This window comes from Schistocerca serialis, chromosome 4 (assembly GCF_023864345.2).
Source record: "Schistocerca serialis cubense isolate TAMUIC-IGC-003099 chromosome 4, iqSchSeri2.2, whole genome shotgun sequence".
Classification (NCBI taxonomy): domain Eukaryota; kingdom Metazoa; phylum Arthropoda; class Insecta; order Orthoptera; family Acrididae; genus Schistocerca; species Schistocerca serialis.
The window spans coordinates 2,981,431-2,994,308 of record NC_064641.1 but is presented as its reverse complement, the minus strand read 5'-3'; positions in this window follow the sequence as shown (position 1 = coordinate 2,994,308).

The window sequence follows — 12,878 nt, the reverse complement described above, 5'->3', positions numbered from 1 at the left end:
TTACTCCTTCTAAAATTACCGATTAATTTTTGTTCTACTCACGATTTATTAGTGCCATAAACTGACTGCACATTTAATTGTAGTAAATCCCCTGTGTAGTTTAACTGGTACTTCGTGAATAAACAAAACAATTTTCATTTACTTCTGTTCTTCTTCACTCATACAACACTCACACTCCTAATTACTACACATATAAAACAATTATAATTACGCAAATGCATTAAATATTAGTCAAACATAACTTTACAACATTGTTTTGACCACGACTGCTAGCACTGTCCGTCAACTGCTGACCTCTGCCGCCTACTAGTGCAACTACGTGCGGCTCTGTAACTCAGGTCCGTGTCAGCTGGTGACATCTGTCGGTGACTCACGCCTATAACGATATCGTCCTAACAAGTGACAGGAGCGATGCGAAGGCGCTACGCCTCAATGGCCTCCAACGGTCAAACGACTTGTAACACTACAGTCAACATTGTTTATAACTTGTACTGATTAATCATGCATAATGTCAAGTGTATATTCTTTATTATGAAATGTCTTTGATCTACTGTAATGAAGTAGAAAGGTAGTGTGACATGATTACTCTTTACGAGTGAAGTTCTTTGTATTATTTGAAGGGAAGTGGTATTCAATTATCCACATTTGTCTTGACTTATTAATATGTTTATATGACGAGATTTTTTAAAATATCTTTTCTGGCAACTATGTAATAACTGTGCGAGACCTTAACTTTTCCCGGCGAATCGAATGTTCAAATAACTTACGGGTTTGCTCCCGGGTGACGTCGTCGAACACCGCCGATATTTCTACAGGAGCACACCCTGCCATTCTCGAGGCACAAATGCAAGGAAGAAAAAATGTGCAAGCAAATTCAATACCTCGGTTCATAGAGGAGAAACAAGGAAGATACCACACACAGAACAAGTGTCAACACAACCAAAGATAACCAACATCAGAAATATCGACGGTTACTATTAATCAACAGATGAGGTAGCACTAATTTTGTCCCTCTGTTTTTTGAGGAGAGACAGAGCCGGATTTCAAGCAGCATTTAAACAAACTCCACCATCTCTGTTAATAAGGTTGCTTGATAGTCTGATTTCAACAGCTTCCTTAATAACACTATCCCAATAGTTTGACGTGCAAGCCAGAATCTCCGTGTTGTTGTATTCCATAGGATGACCGGTGTCAAGGCAATGTTCTGCAACAGCGGATTTGCTCGGCTGTTGTAAGCGTGTGTGACGCTTATGTTCAACACACCGGTCTTCCACAGTCCTGATTGTCTGACCAATATATGACATGCCACAACTGCAAGGAATACGATAGACCCCAGCCTTACGCAAACCAAGATCATCTTTTACGGACACCAACAGGGCCTTAATCTTGGAAGGTGGTCGAAAAACACATTTCACATCATATTTCCGTAAAATACGGCCAATCCTGTTGGAAATGCTTCCTGCATAAGGCAAAAAGGCCGTAGACTTGGGTGCCACTTCGTTGCTATCGTCACTCACCCGTTGCGCAGAAGGCTGATGGCGCAACGCACGTTTGATCTGCCTCTCACTATAACCATTCTGACCAAAGGTGACGTTGAGATGTGATAGGTCAGCTGCCAAACTTTCAGGGTCTGAGATAACGTGGGCCCTGTGAACCAAAGTACGAAGTACTCCTTCACGCTGAGCTGGATGGTGACAACTATCAGCTCGCAGATAGAAGTCAGTGTGGGTGGGTTTCCTATAAACAGAATGTCTCAACGTACCATCAGTCTTCCTTCTGACCAACACATCAAGGAAGGGAAGGCATCCATTCTTTTCCACCTCCATAGTGAACTGAATATTCGGGTGGATTGAATTCAGATGTTCCAAACCGGTTTAAATTCTCACTGCCATGAGGCCACACAACAAAAGTATCATCTACATATCTGAAAAAACGCGCAGGTTTCAAGGTCGCTGATTCCAATGTACGTTCCTCAAAGTCCTCCACAAACAAATTGGCCACAATACTTGACGACTGGCTTCCCATTGCAACTCCATCAGTCTGTTCGTAGTACTGACCATTGAATAAAAAGTAAGTGGAAGTCAGCACATGTCGAAACAAATTTGTTAATTCGACACCAAACTTAACCTCAATTAGCTGCAACGAATCAGAGAGAGGAACGCGAGTGAAAAGGGAAACCACATCAAAACTGACTAAAATATCAGAGTCATTCAAACGCAATCTCTGCAATCTACGTTAAGAAATCTGCAGAGTTCTTAATGTGGTGTTCACGCCTACCTACTAGTGGGCTCAACAAACTAGCAAGATGTTTAGCTACACGATATGTCGGAGCACCAATATTAGAAACAATAGGCCTCAACGGGACAGCCTCCTTATGGACCTTAGGGAGGCCATATAATCTAGGTGGTACAGCACAGTAAGAATTAAGACTCTTGATAGTCTCCTGTGACACAGAACTTTTCTTCAGGAGGCTATTTGTCTTTCTCTCAACCCTCTTAGTAGGGTCAGCACCGATTTTGCGATACGCCGAATCAGAAAGTAGACACTGCATCTTTTGAATGTAATCGTGCTTGTTCAACAAAACAGTGGCGTTTCCCTTGTCCACAGGTAAAATAACAACATCAGGATCCATTCTAAGTGAACGTAAAGCAGTCGCCTCAGCTGCTGTAATGTTACACTTGGGTGGACGGGCCGCAGTCAACACACGACAAGCTTCCCTCCTAACCTCTTCCGCAGCCTCGGAAGGTAGTTTATAAACAGCCTGTTCGATAGAACTAATAAAATCAACGACTGGCAAACTCTTAGGCGTCGGTGCGAAGTTCAAACCTTTCCCCAGCACAGACAAAGCTGCGTCGTCAAACCTTTTCTCGGTGAGATTGATCACAGAACGTCGAGATTTAGAACTAGACACTGAGCCAAGGAAACGTTCAAACTTCGCCGAATGACGAGCAGTTACAGATTGCAATTCCCAGTCAGACTGCGACCAAGAGGCACCGTCCACCCAATCCCAAGAAAATTCAGAAACACTAGACGCCATCATTAAATGAAGCCGAAATAATTCCTTAGAAACAAAATCTAACTGACGGCGAGTATAGTATATCCTTTCACGAACAAGAGCTAAACCAGCACGTTGCTTGACGCGATTGGCGGCAGGAGAATTAATATGATGCACAACCTTAGCTTGCGCGTCAAACTATTGGGATAGTGTTGTTAAGGAAGCTGTTGAAATCAAACTATCAAGCAACCTTATTAACAGAGATGGTGGATTTTGTTTAAATGCTGCTTGGAATCCGGCTCTGTCTCTCCTCAAAAAACAGAGGGACAAAATTAGTGCTACCTCATCTGTTGATTAATAGTAACCGTCGATATTTCTGATGTTTGTTATTTTGGTTGTGTTGACACTTGTTCTGTGTGTGGTATCTTCCTTGTTACTCCTCTATGAACTGAGGTGTTAAATTTGCTTGCACATTTTTTCTTCCTTGCATTTGTGCCTCGAGAATGGCAGGGTGTGCTCCTGTCGAAATATCGGCGGTGTTCGACGACGTCACCCGGGAGCAAACCAGTAAGTTATTTGAACATGTAATAACTGGTTCATACTTTTATTTATGTATAAAGAAAAACCCAAAGTCGTTCCCCTCTGCAATGGAAGCGAGTTGGCGCGCTAGGAGAAGGTGGATATGTGGTGCTCAGTCTGGGCGGCAAATGAGAGAGCAGAGCAGTCAGCAGGCAGCAAGTAACCGGCGAGTAAAGAGCGCAGGTGCCGAGTGAGCCTTACAGTATTGTAATTGGAATAAAATGACCTCGGATTTAATACGCGGCTGTAAAAGGGTGCTCTCGATATGGAAAAAGCTCTAAAACTGATATTAACAACGCCAAGAAGAGGTAAACAGAGCTAATTATTGCCAATGGAATAACCACCTAGCCTCCACATGCTCGCCACTACGATTGCGCAACCACTTCCTCACACATACGAAAGGTCAGAACTGTATTACTGTATGAACCAGTAATGCTGTGTTTGCTTCTGTGGAAATATAATCCTAATACTCAAAATGTGTTTGAACAATGTGTCCATCCTGTGCACATATTCAAGTAGGATCCTATCCTCTGATGAAACCCGAGAGTGTCGTTTGCATAAAAAGCATTAACAGTTTACAGTGCATATTATTGATGTGTCGGAAACTTATGTCAGTACTCTTAATGTGCAGAGAAAGTTTACTAGGTTTTCATACATATATAAGAGACTATTTGTGTTTGAGGTTTTTGAAACTTAGCTAGAAAATGAACTTGAATATTAGTTTAGGAAAAAGTATTACTTGGAAAACAAAAGTGTTCTAATGTTTGTTGCTTTAAACTTGTTTCCAAAACTTAGCTTAGGGATTTTTTTCGGTGATAGTTGAAGTAGCGCTGTCTTTACTTTCGATCACTATACTGTACCAGCATGAACAACACTGTCACTTTCTGAATTGCTCTCACTTACACTAAAATACTCTGTATCATTAGTATTTTCCAGTAACTCATAAATTTCATTGTTGAATACATTTTTATAGCAAAAATCGCAAAAGCAAATGAATAAACAAATTTGTTAAATAACAATACTTCACAAGAAAAACAACTTTGGATGAAACAACACAATATAAACAAGTATTACTTACAAAAGGAGAACGCAGAAGCAGAGTTATCGAAAGTCGATGTTTCACTACAAAGAGGCTCAAAATTTGATATCAATGTACACATAAATTGAAATGTTGAACATCAGTACTGAGCACAGTAGCTACATCTAGCGACGAATTTTATAAGTTGAGCGAACATAAACAGTGTATCGAGGAATCAGGACTCTGACAGTACTGGCATCGGTAGGGGGTAACAGTAAATAGTAGCCTTGATATTCAAGGAGTTAATTTTATTTTACCCGCTCTCTTTGCATAGAGACTGTGTTGGATCGCTATAGAGACTTCTATACGTGCTCGGAAAGTCTCTGGAATGTCTTGTGTTACACGCTCACCTCACGGAACATCTGTCCCATGCTGGAGCATCGGCGTCGATGGTGGCGGACCGAGAACGACTGCATAACTTGATCTTTGAACAAAGAGACGTTGCAAGGCTTCGCTGTTCAAATTTTTCCCACTGACAATAGGAAGGTCTGCCAGCGGATATCAACCCAAAGGCGAGAGGGAGTGACCTGAAGGAACCACCCTTTATTCGTACTTTGCCCAAGCCAAGGACAAGCACCTAACAGGGTTGACAAGAAGCGACCACGAAGTGGCAAAGGCAATGCACGCACATTTAGTGCTGTACCCTTGGCAACAGGCTGCCGAAAATCTTGGAATTCGTCTGCTTGACGACCAAGATTGGCCCCCTTTTTACTGCTCCAAGACTTTCGAAGCAGGTCACCTGCCCTTGTTTGCAACATTACTGTTAATTTAAATAAACTTACTATCTACGGCGCACTTCAGGGGGCGAAAGTAGAAGTGGATGACAGTTTCATTACGTGAATAGCTATTTTGCCTGACCAGAATTATTACTTTTAATTATTCAATTGAAGATTGGTAACACATGGATAAACCATTTTAATTGATGATTTTACACGAATAGTTTTGTTATATGTCACCCACTCGTTCCGCCAACTGACCGTACCCTATCTATTCGTATATTGTTGTTATATATTTTTAAAGAGAGTGCGGCAGCTGCTTTATCACGCACCTATTTTGAAAAGTGCTACATTGTCACGGTCTGTCTATTTCACGTCTCATCGGAAAGCTATGTCCGTAAGTATTGCTATTTCGTAGTATTGTTTTCTGAATAACTGGCGCATAACGTATACACAGACCGGAACTGAACAAACATGATACAATAGGAATAAAAAGACAAATTCAAAGTTAAAAAATGAGTGCAGATGCAATACAAATACATAATACAGTTGTTCAGCCAGTTACATATACATGGACGAGAAGTATTCAAACGTGGTAAAACATGGAAAAATAGAGAAATTTAGAATTTCAAAAAACAGATACAAATATACCACAAACAGAGGTCCCAGTATGACATTTTCACTCTGCAGTGGAGTGTGCGCTAATATCAAACTTCCTGGCAGATTAAAACTGTGTGCCGGACCGAGACTCGAACTCGGGACCTTTGGTAGAGGACTTGCCCGTGAAAGCCGAAGGTCCCGAGTTCGAGTCTCGGTCCGGCACACAGTTTTACTCTGCCAGGAAGTTTCAGAGGTTCCAGTGTTTCTACCCTTTCAGTACTACAGGCGTAAAGTCGTGGATTTCTTGCAGCGCGACTTCAAATCGAGTATTTGGGCATTTCAAGGCTATATGGAAGATCGTTTGTTCTCTGGCTCCACACTTTCCACATGAAGGATTTTCAGCCATTCCCTATTTGAACAGTAATGTAGTGTGTATTTTCTGCCCAGTGCGGATTTTGTTGAGGTTATACGTACCTTTCTACTCTGCTAGAAAGCGGCGACTTTGACTCTGCCGGATCTTTTATGATGTTGCAGTTCCTGAGTTCTTGTCTCCATTGCGATTGCCATTGCTTGTCTATAGTAAAGTTACGAAGTTGTGTTTGTGTTATTACTGGGAATATCTTGATTTCAGTTTTAATTCCATATGTTAGTTGGTAGGTTGGGCTGAACCGGCGCGAATGTGCAATGCAGACTAATTAGAACACTTTTGAATCTGAGAGTATATAGCAGCAAGACATTTGGTCTGGGAAAGTGCTGTGTTGCTTAGAACTGGCAGCCACTAAGAGCAGAGTTTTCCTAATCAGACCCTGACGTCAAATTGTCAAATTGTTGGCATCACCTTCCTAAGAAGTAATAATTGAAACGTCTTCCAGATATTGTTTGTAGGTCTAAGTTCGATCGAGAGTTACTCCTAGATTTGTAGGTTATGTATTGTGTCTTAAGATGGTCCCTTCAAACTATATTAACAGTTGAACGTGGACCTGTCTGTTATTAGATGTAAGCCTGGAATTCTGTTTTAATCAGATTTGGCTTAAGTCCACATTTTATAAAATATTCAATTATCGTTTGGAGTTCTCCAGTGAGTGGGTCCTCTGTTTAGGCTAAGTTCGCGCTTTCTGTGCTTATTGCTACAAAGGGTGTTTCCGTAAGAGCGTGCAAAAATATAGAAGGGCGTAGAGAATGCTCCATCGAACAGTTTGACATAGGGAACCTGGGGTCGGAGAGGGCAGCTTCAGGAGATACTGAAGTAAATCTGTCTATCGCTTTGTCTAATATTATTGTAGTCCAGCTTATTTACAACTGAACGGCATACAAGTTTGCAAATGCTGTGCTGTTTATTTACATGTACATTCTTTATTTCCTGCAAGGTAACCAGGAAGACGAACCTGATTACTAGTCGGTCTACCTGGCCGTCTGAATGGCCACCTGTACTTTAGGTTCGTGCAAAGAGTTCTGCCTGTGTTGTTGGATAAGGTAATCTGGCTGTTTGTGAGAGGATGTGGATACTACATGACGGTCCACCGCCTCACTTCAGTGTGGATGTCCGCAGCCATCTCAATGCTGTGTTTCCTGGTCGCTGGACTAGAAGCGGACGTCCTATTCCACGGCCTGCGAGGTGAAATGGTTCAAATGGCTGTAAGCACTAAGAGACTTAACATCTGAGGTCATCAGTCCCCTGGACTTAGAACTATTTAAACCTAACTAACCTAAGGACATCACACACATCCATGCCCGAGGCAGGATTCGAACCTGCGACCTTAGAAGCAGCGCGGGTTCGGACTGAAGCGCCTAGAACCGCACGGCCACATCGGCCGGCCCTGCGAGGTCACCTGACCTGAATCCCCTCGATTATTTCCTTTGGCGATATCTAGAGTCGCTTGTGTATGAGACCCCAGTGGATAAGGAGATGGAAGTAGTCGCTAGAATTGTAGCTATCTGTGATGTGATTCGAAACACATCAGGGATATTTGTTGGTTGGTTGGTTGGTTTGTTTAGGGAAGGAGACCAGACAGCGTGGTCATCGGTCTCATCGGAGTAGGGAAGGATGGGGAAGGAAGTCGGCCGTGCCCTTTCAGAGGAACCATCCCGGCATTTGCCTGGAGTGATTTAGGGAAATCACGGAAAACCTAAATCAGGATGGCCGGACGTGGGATTGAACCGTCGTCCTTCCGAATGCGAGTCCAGTGTCTAACCACTGCGCCACCTCGCTCATATTTGTCAGGGAGCGCCAGAATCTTGCTCATGCTTGCATTGAGGTTGGTTGCCGTCGGTTACTGTAAGATACAGTACAAATCTACATCTACATCTACATGGATACTCTGCAAATCACATTTAAATGCCTGGCAGAGGGTTCATCGAACCACCTTCACAATTCTCTAGTATTCCAATCTCATATAGCGCGCGGAAAGAAAGAACATCTCGTGGTCGTGCGGTAGCGTTCTCGCTTCCCACGCCCGGGTTCCCGGGTTCGATTCCCGGCGGGGTCAGGGATTTTCTCTGCCTCGTGATGGCTGGGTATTGTGTGTGATGTTTAAGTAGTTCTAAGTTCTAGGGGACTGATGACCATAGATGTTAAGTCCCATAGTGCTCAGAGCCATTTTTTTTATATCTTTCCGTACGAGCTCTTATTTCCCTTATTTTATCGTGGTGATCGTTTCTCCCTATGTTGGTCGGTGTCAACAAAATATTTTCGCATTCGGAGGAGAACGTTGGTGATTGGAATTTCGTGAGAAGGTTCCGTCGCAACGAAAAACGCCTTTCTTTTAATGATGTCCAGCCCAAAGCCTGTGTCATTTCCGTGACACTCTCTCCCATATTTCGCGATAATACAAAACGTGCTGCCCTTCTTTGAAATTTTTCAAAGTACTCCGTCAGTCCTATCTGGTAAGGACCCCAAACAGCGCAGCAGTATTTTAAAAGAGGACGGACAAGCGTAGTGTAGGCAGTCTCCTTAGTAGATGTGTTACTTTTTCTACGTGTCCTGCCAATAAAAGGCAGTCTCTGGTTAGCCTTCCGCACAACATTTTCTGTGTGTTCCTTCCAATTTAAGTTGTTCGTAATTGTAATACCTAGGTATTTAGCTGAGTTTACGGCTTTTAGATTAGACTGATTTATCGTGTAAACGAAGTTTAACGAGTTCCTTTTAGCATTGAAGTGAATTACCTCACACTTTTCATTATTTAGAGGGAAGCGCAACTTTTCGCACCATTCAGATATTTTTTTCTAAATCGTTTTGCAGTTTGATTTGGTCTTCTGATGACTTTATTAGTCGATAAGCGACAGCGTCATCTGCAAACAACCGAAGATGGCTGCTCAGATTGTCTCCCAAATCATATATATGGATATGGAACAGCAAAGGGCCTGTAACGCTACCTATGGGAACGCCAGAAATCACTTATATTTTGCTCGATGACTTTCCGTCGATTGCTACGAACTGTGACCTCTCTGACAGGAAATCGCAAATCCAGCCACATAACTGAGACGATATTCCGTAAGCACGCAATTTCACTACGAGCCGCTTGTGTGGTACAGTGCCAAAAGCCTTCCGGAAATCCTGGAATACGGAATCGATCTGAAATCACTTGTCAATACCACTCATAGCACAATAACACAAATGGTATGTTCATTGGGTCATTGATCGTATTTGCAGTTAACTAAAACTAATGTAAATAAAAATGTAGACAGTAACGTGAGTTTACTCCTATTATGTCATAATCTCGACCCCAGGTTTCCTACCTCAGTGGAGCGTCCACTATGTCCTGTTAAATTTTTGCATGCTTTTACGGAAACAATGTGTATAATCTGCATACTTTCCAGTGATACCAGATACTGATTAAACCTGTGATAGTATTTCCTGTTCACTCCCGTGGAAGAAATGTTCTCATACGGTTTCGCTCCATGAAGCTGTTAACCAGTGCAGCAGGTAACCTCACGGACGCTAATTGTTCATCGCTGTTTACATACTATAGCAGGTAGTTTTACAACCATCTAACGGCGATGCATTTCTTTCGTTATATTGTTTGTTTATGGTCCTCATTCGATTGTCACGGCTGCGCAGCGTGAGATGGCACGCAGAGATTATACCTGCATTTCTAATCATTTGCATGTCCTAGGCTCGGTTTCATGTTCTGCAAATATATTATATCCCATTCGCATGATTATTTCATGGGGTTGTAACCTCCTGTACGTACAATGTTTTGAACAAACTACGTGATTATTTTCTGTCAGCAACTCGTACATAAAGCGCGAGTCACGTTGTTTCACTTCCCCCTCCTCTTGCAGGGCTTCCGTTTCCAAGGGCAAAGCGAAGTGATTCTGCCCGAGTGAGGCATCTTCCGCGTACAAATGACGCGGCGCGCGCAGTTTCCCGGAACTGGCCGGCAGGTAGGGCTGAAGCCGTTACGTCAGAGGCCGCGGCGGCTCCTCTGATGTCGTTCCCGGCAGGTGTTTTTTATCTGGCTGCCGCGCAGCGTCTGCATCCGCCCCCAGGCGGCTTCATCTCGACAACAGCCGCCGTGGCCGAGCACTCGCGGAAGTGTCCGGAGCCGCTTGCCACATCTTCCGTATCCTTCGTGTCATCTCTACGTGTCCGTCGGTTTACTTTACTGTCAGCTCGCAAGTGACCCACACTGTGGTGAAAAACGTCACGGGACAGCGATATACACACATGCACATGGCGGTAGTATCGCATACGCAAGGTGTAAAAGGACACTGCATTCGCGGAAATGTCATTCGTACTCGGGCGAGTCACGTGAAGAGATCTCCGACGTGATTATGGGCGCACGAGCAGATGGAGCTAGACGCATGGGACATTCCATTTCGGAAATGGTTAGCGAATTCAGCACCGGCAACTCTACGCAAACTCCGCTGTTCGGAGTCGTTAAGAGAAGGCCTTTTGGTCACTGCACTGTCTGTGGTGAGAGGTAATGCCGGAAATTTGGTATTCTCGGAACACTCTCGATGCTGTGGATCTTACCCATAAAATCACCAACATTTTCAAAAGACAGGGAATAAACATAGCATACACAACAGACAATTCTATACGAAATACACCTCAAAACTGACAAAAAAACAGAGACATATACCAGAAAGCAGATATATATCAGCTATAGTGTAACACTTGTGAAGCCACATACATAGGGCAAACAGGGAGAACATTTGATGTCACATACAAAGAACACTGGAAATATGGGACAAACCACTCCGCATTTGCAGAACACCTAAGAGAAAATGACCACAAACCAACCGCTAGAGAAGATCACATGAAAATAATTAGAATCAACAACAAAAAACACCTCCTAACCATGCAAGAAAATTACCACATACAGAAAAGCAAAGCAAAGGGGAAAATCCTGTTGAATGACCAAGTACACATGCCAAGCAATTCATTATTTACACTAATAGATAAAATATTAGAATAACGTTCGCAAAAAGGATAAATATAATAATACTGTCAAATATAATAATAGAACCCAACATGTTTACACTCACTCATCCATGAATCCCTCCACAAAAAACCGGTTCTATCCCCCTCTCTCTCTCACTCGTACACACACACGGTATAAACATCATAAATAGAAGATAGTCCCAAACATACACTTCGTTAGATTGGCAACAAATAGGTAAACATACCAAAGAAGATGAAACACATAATGGAGTCGCAATATTTATGTTGTGAAAAACAGTGTACGACGAAATAGTTGTACCGAGTGACAAAAGAACAATAGTCCACCACAAAAAAGAGTGAGAAACATGATGAACAGTGTGTGGAAGGCGAAAACGCAAAGATGTGATTATATGGCAGTGATTAAAATGGTAGTGCGACCTCCAGATCAGATGTGAGGAAACGCAAATCAGCAAATCGTACGCATTTACTTTTTTTACAAAAAAAATCGCGACGTGGTTTAATAATCTAAAACTGTATCGTTATAGATCCTACTGTTGTTGCCTTGGAACAGGGCACGGCGAAAGGCGTATCGGATAAAGTAACTGGCACAGGAAAAGGCAGTTTTATTTACAAAACAAGTAAGAGTCAATATCCTTGACGATAAAGTCGTAATAAGAATGTGTACCAAAAATCGAAATTAAAATGTATCGAAAAAATGCTTCCTACTGCGGCAGAAGAAAAGCCGACTCACAAGTTACCAAATGCCACACAATTGCATATATATTTCATATCATTACATATATATTTCATGAGTTATATAGTTCCCGGTAAATTTAAAAATGTTGTTTTGAAAAAAATTAGCCTTTAAATTTCAATTTTGGTTTTTAATATTGTCACTGAACATTGCCGGAACCGTACAGTTAGCCTTTTTGTCACCGAACCCCTCTCATTTTGACGAAATTGTATAGATTAAATGGCTTCTGATTACTGATCGAAACGTTTCCTGCACGACTGAGATTGCTTTTGTTTGTCATTTTCAAACACTCACCTCATACTTGCCATAAAAACTTCAACGCTTAAATAATGTCCTGGTTCCAACTTCATACACTCCTGGAAATGGAAAAAAGAACACATTGACACCGGTGTGTCAGACCCACCATACTTGCTCCGGACACTGCGAGAGGGCTGTACAAGCAATGATCACACGCACGGCACAGCGGACACACCAGGAACCGCGGTGTTGGCCGTCGAATGGCGCTAGCTGCGCAGCATTTGTGCACCGCCGCCGTCAGTGTCAGCCAGTTTGCCGTGGCATACGGAGCTCCATCGCAGTCTTTAACACTGGTAGCATGCCGCGACAGCGTGGACGTGAACTGTATGTGCAGTTGACGGACTTCGAGCGAGGGCGTATAGTGGGCATGCGGGAGGCCGGGTGGATGTACCGCCGAATTGCTCAACACGTGGGGCGTGAGGTCTCCACAGTACATCGATGTTGTCGCCAGTGGTCGGCGGAAGGTGCACGTG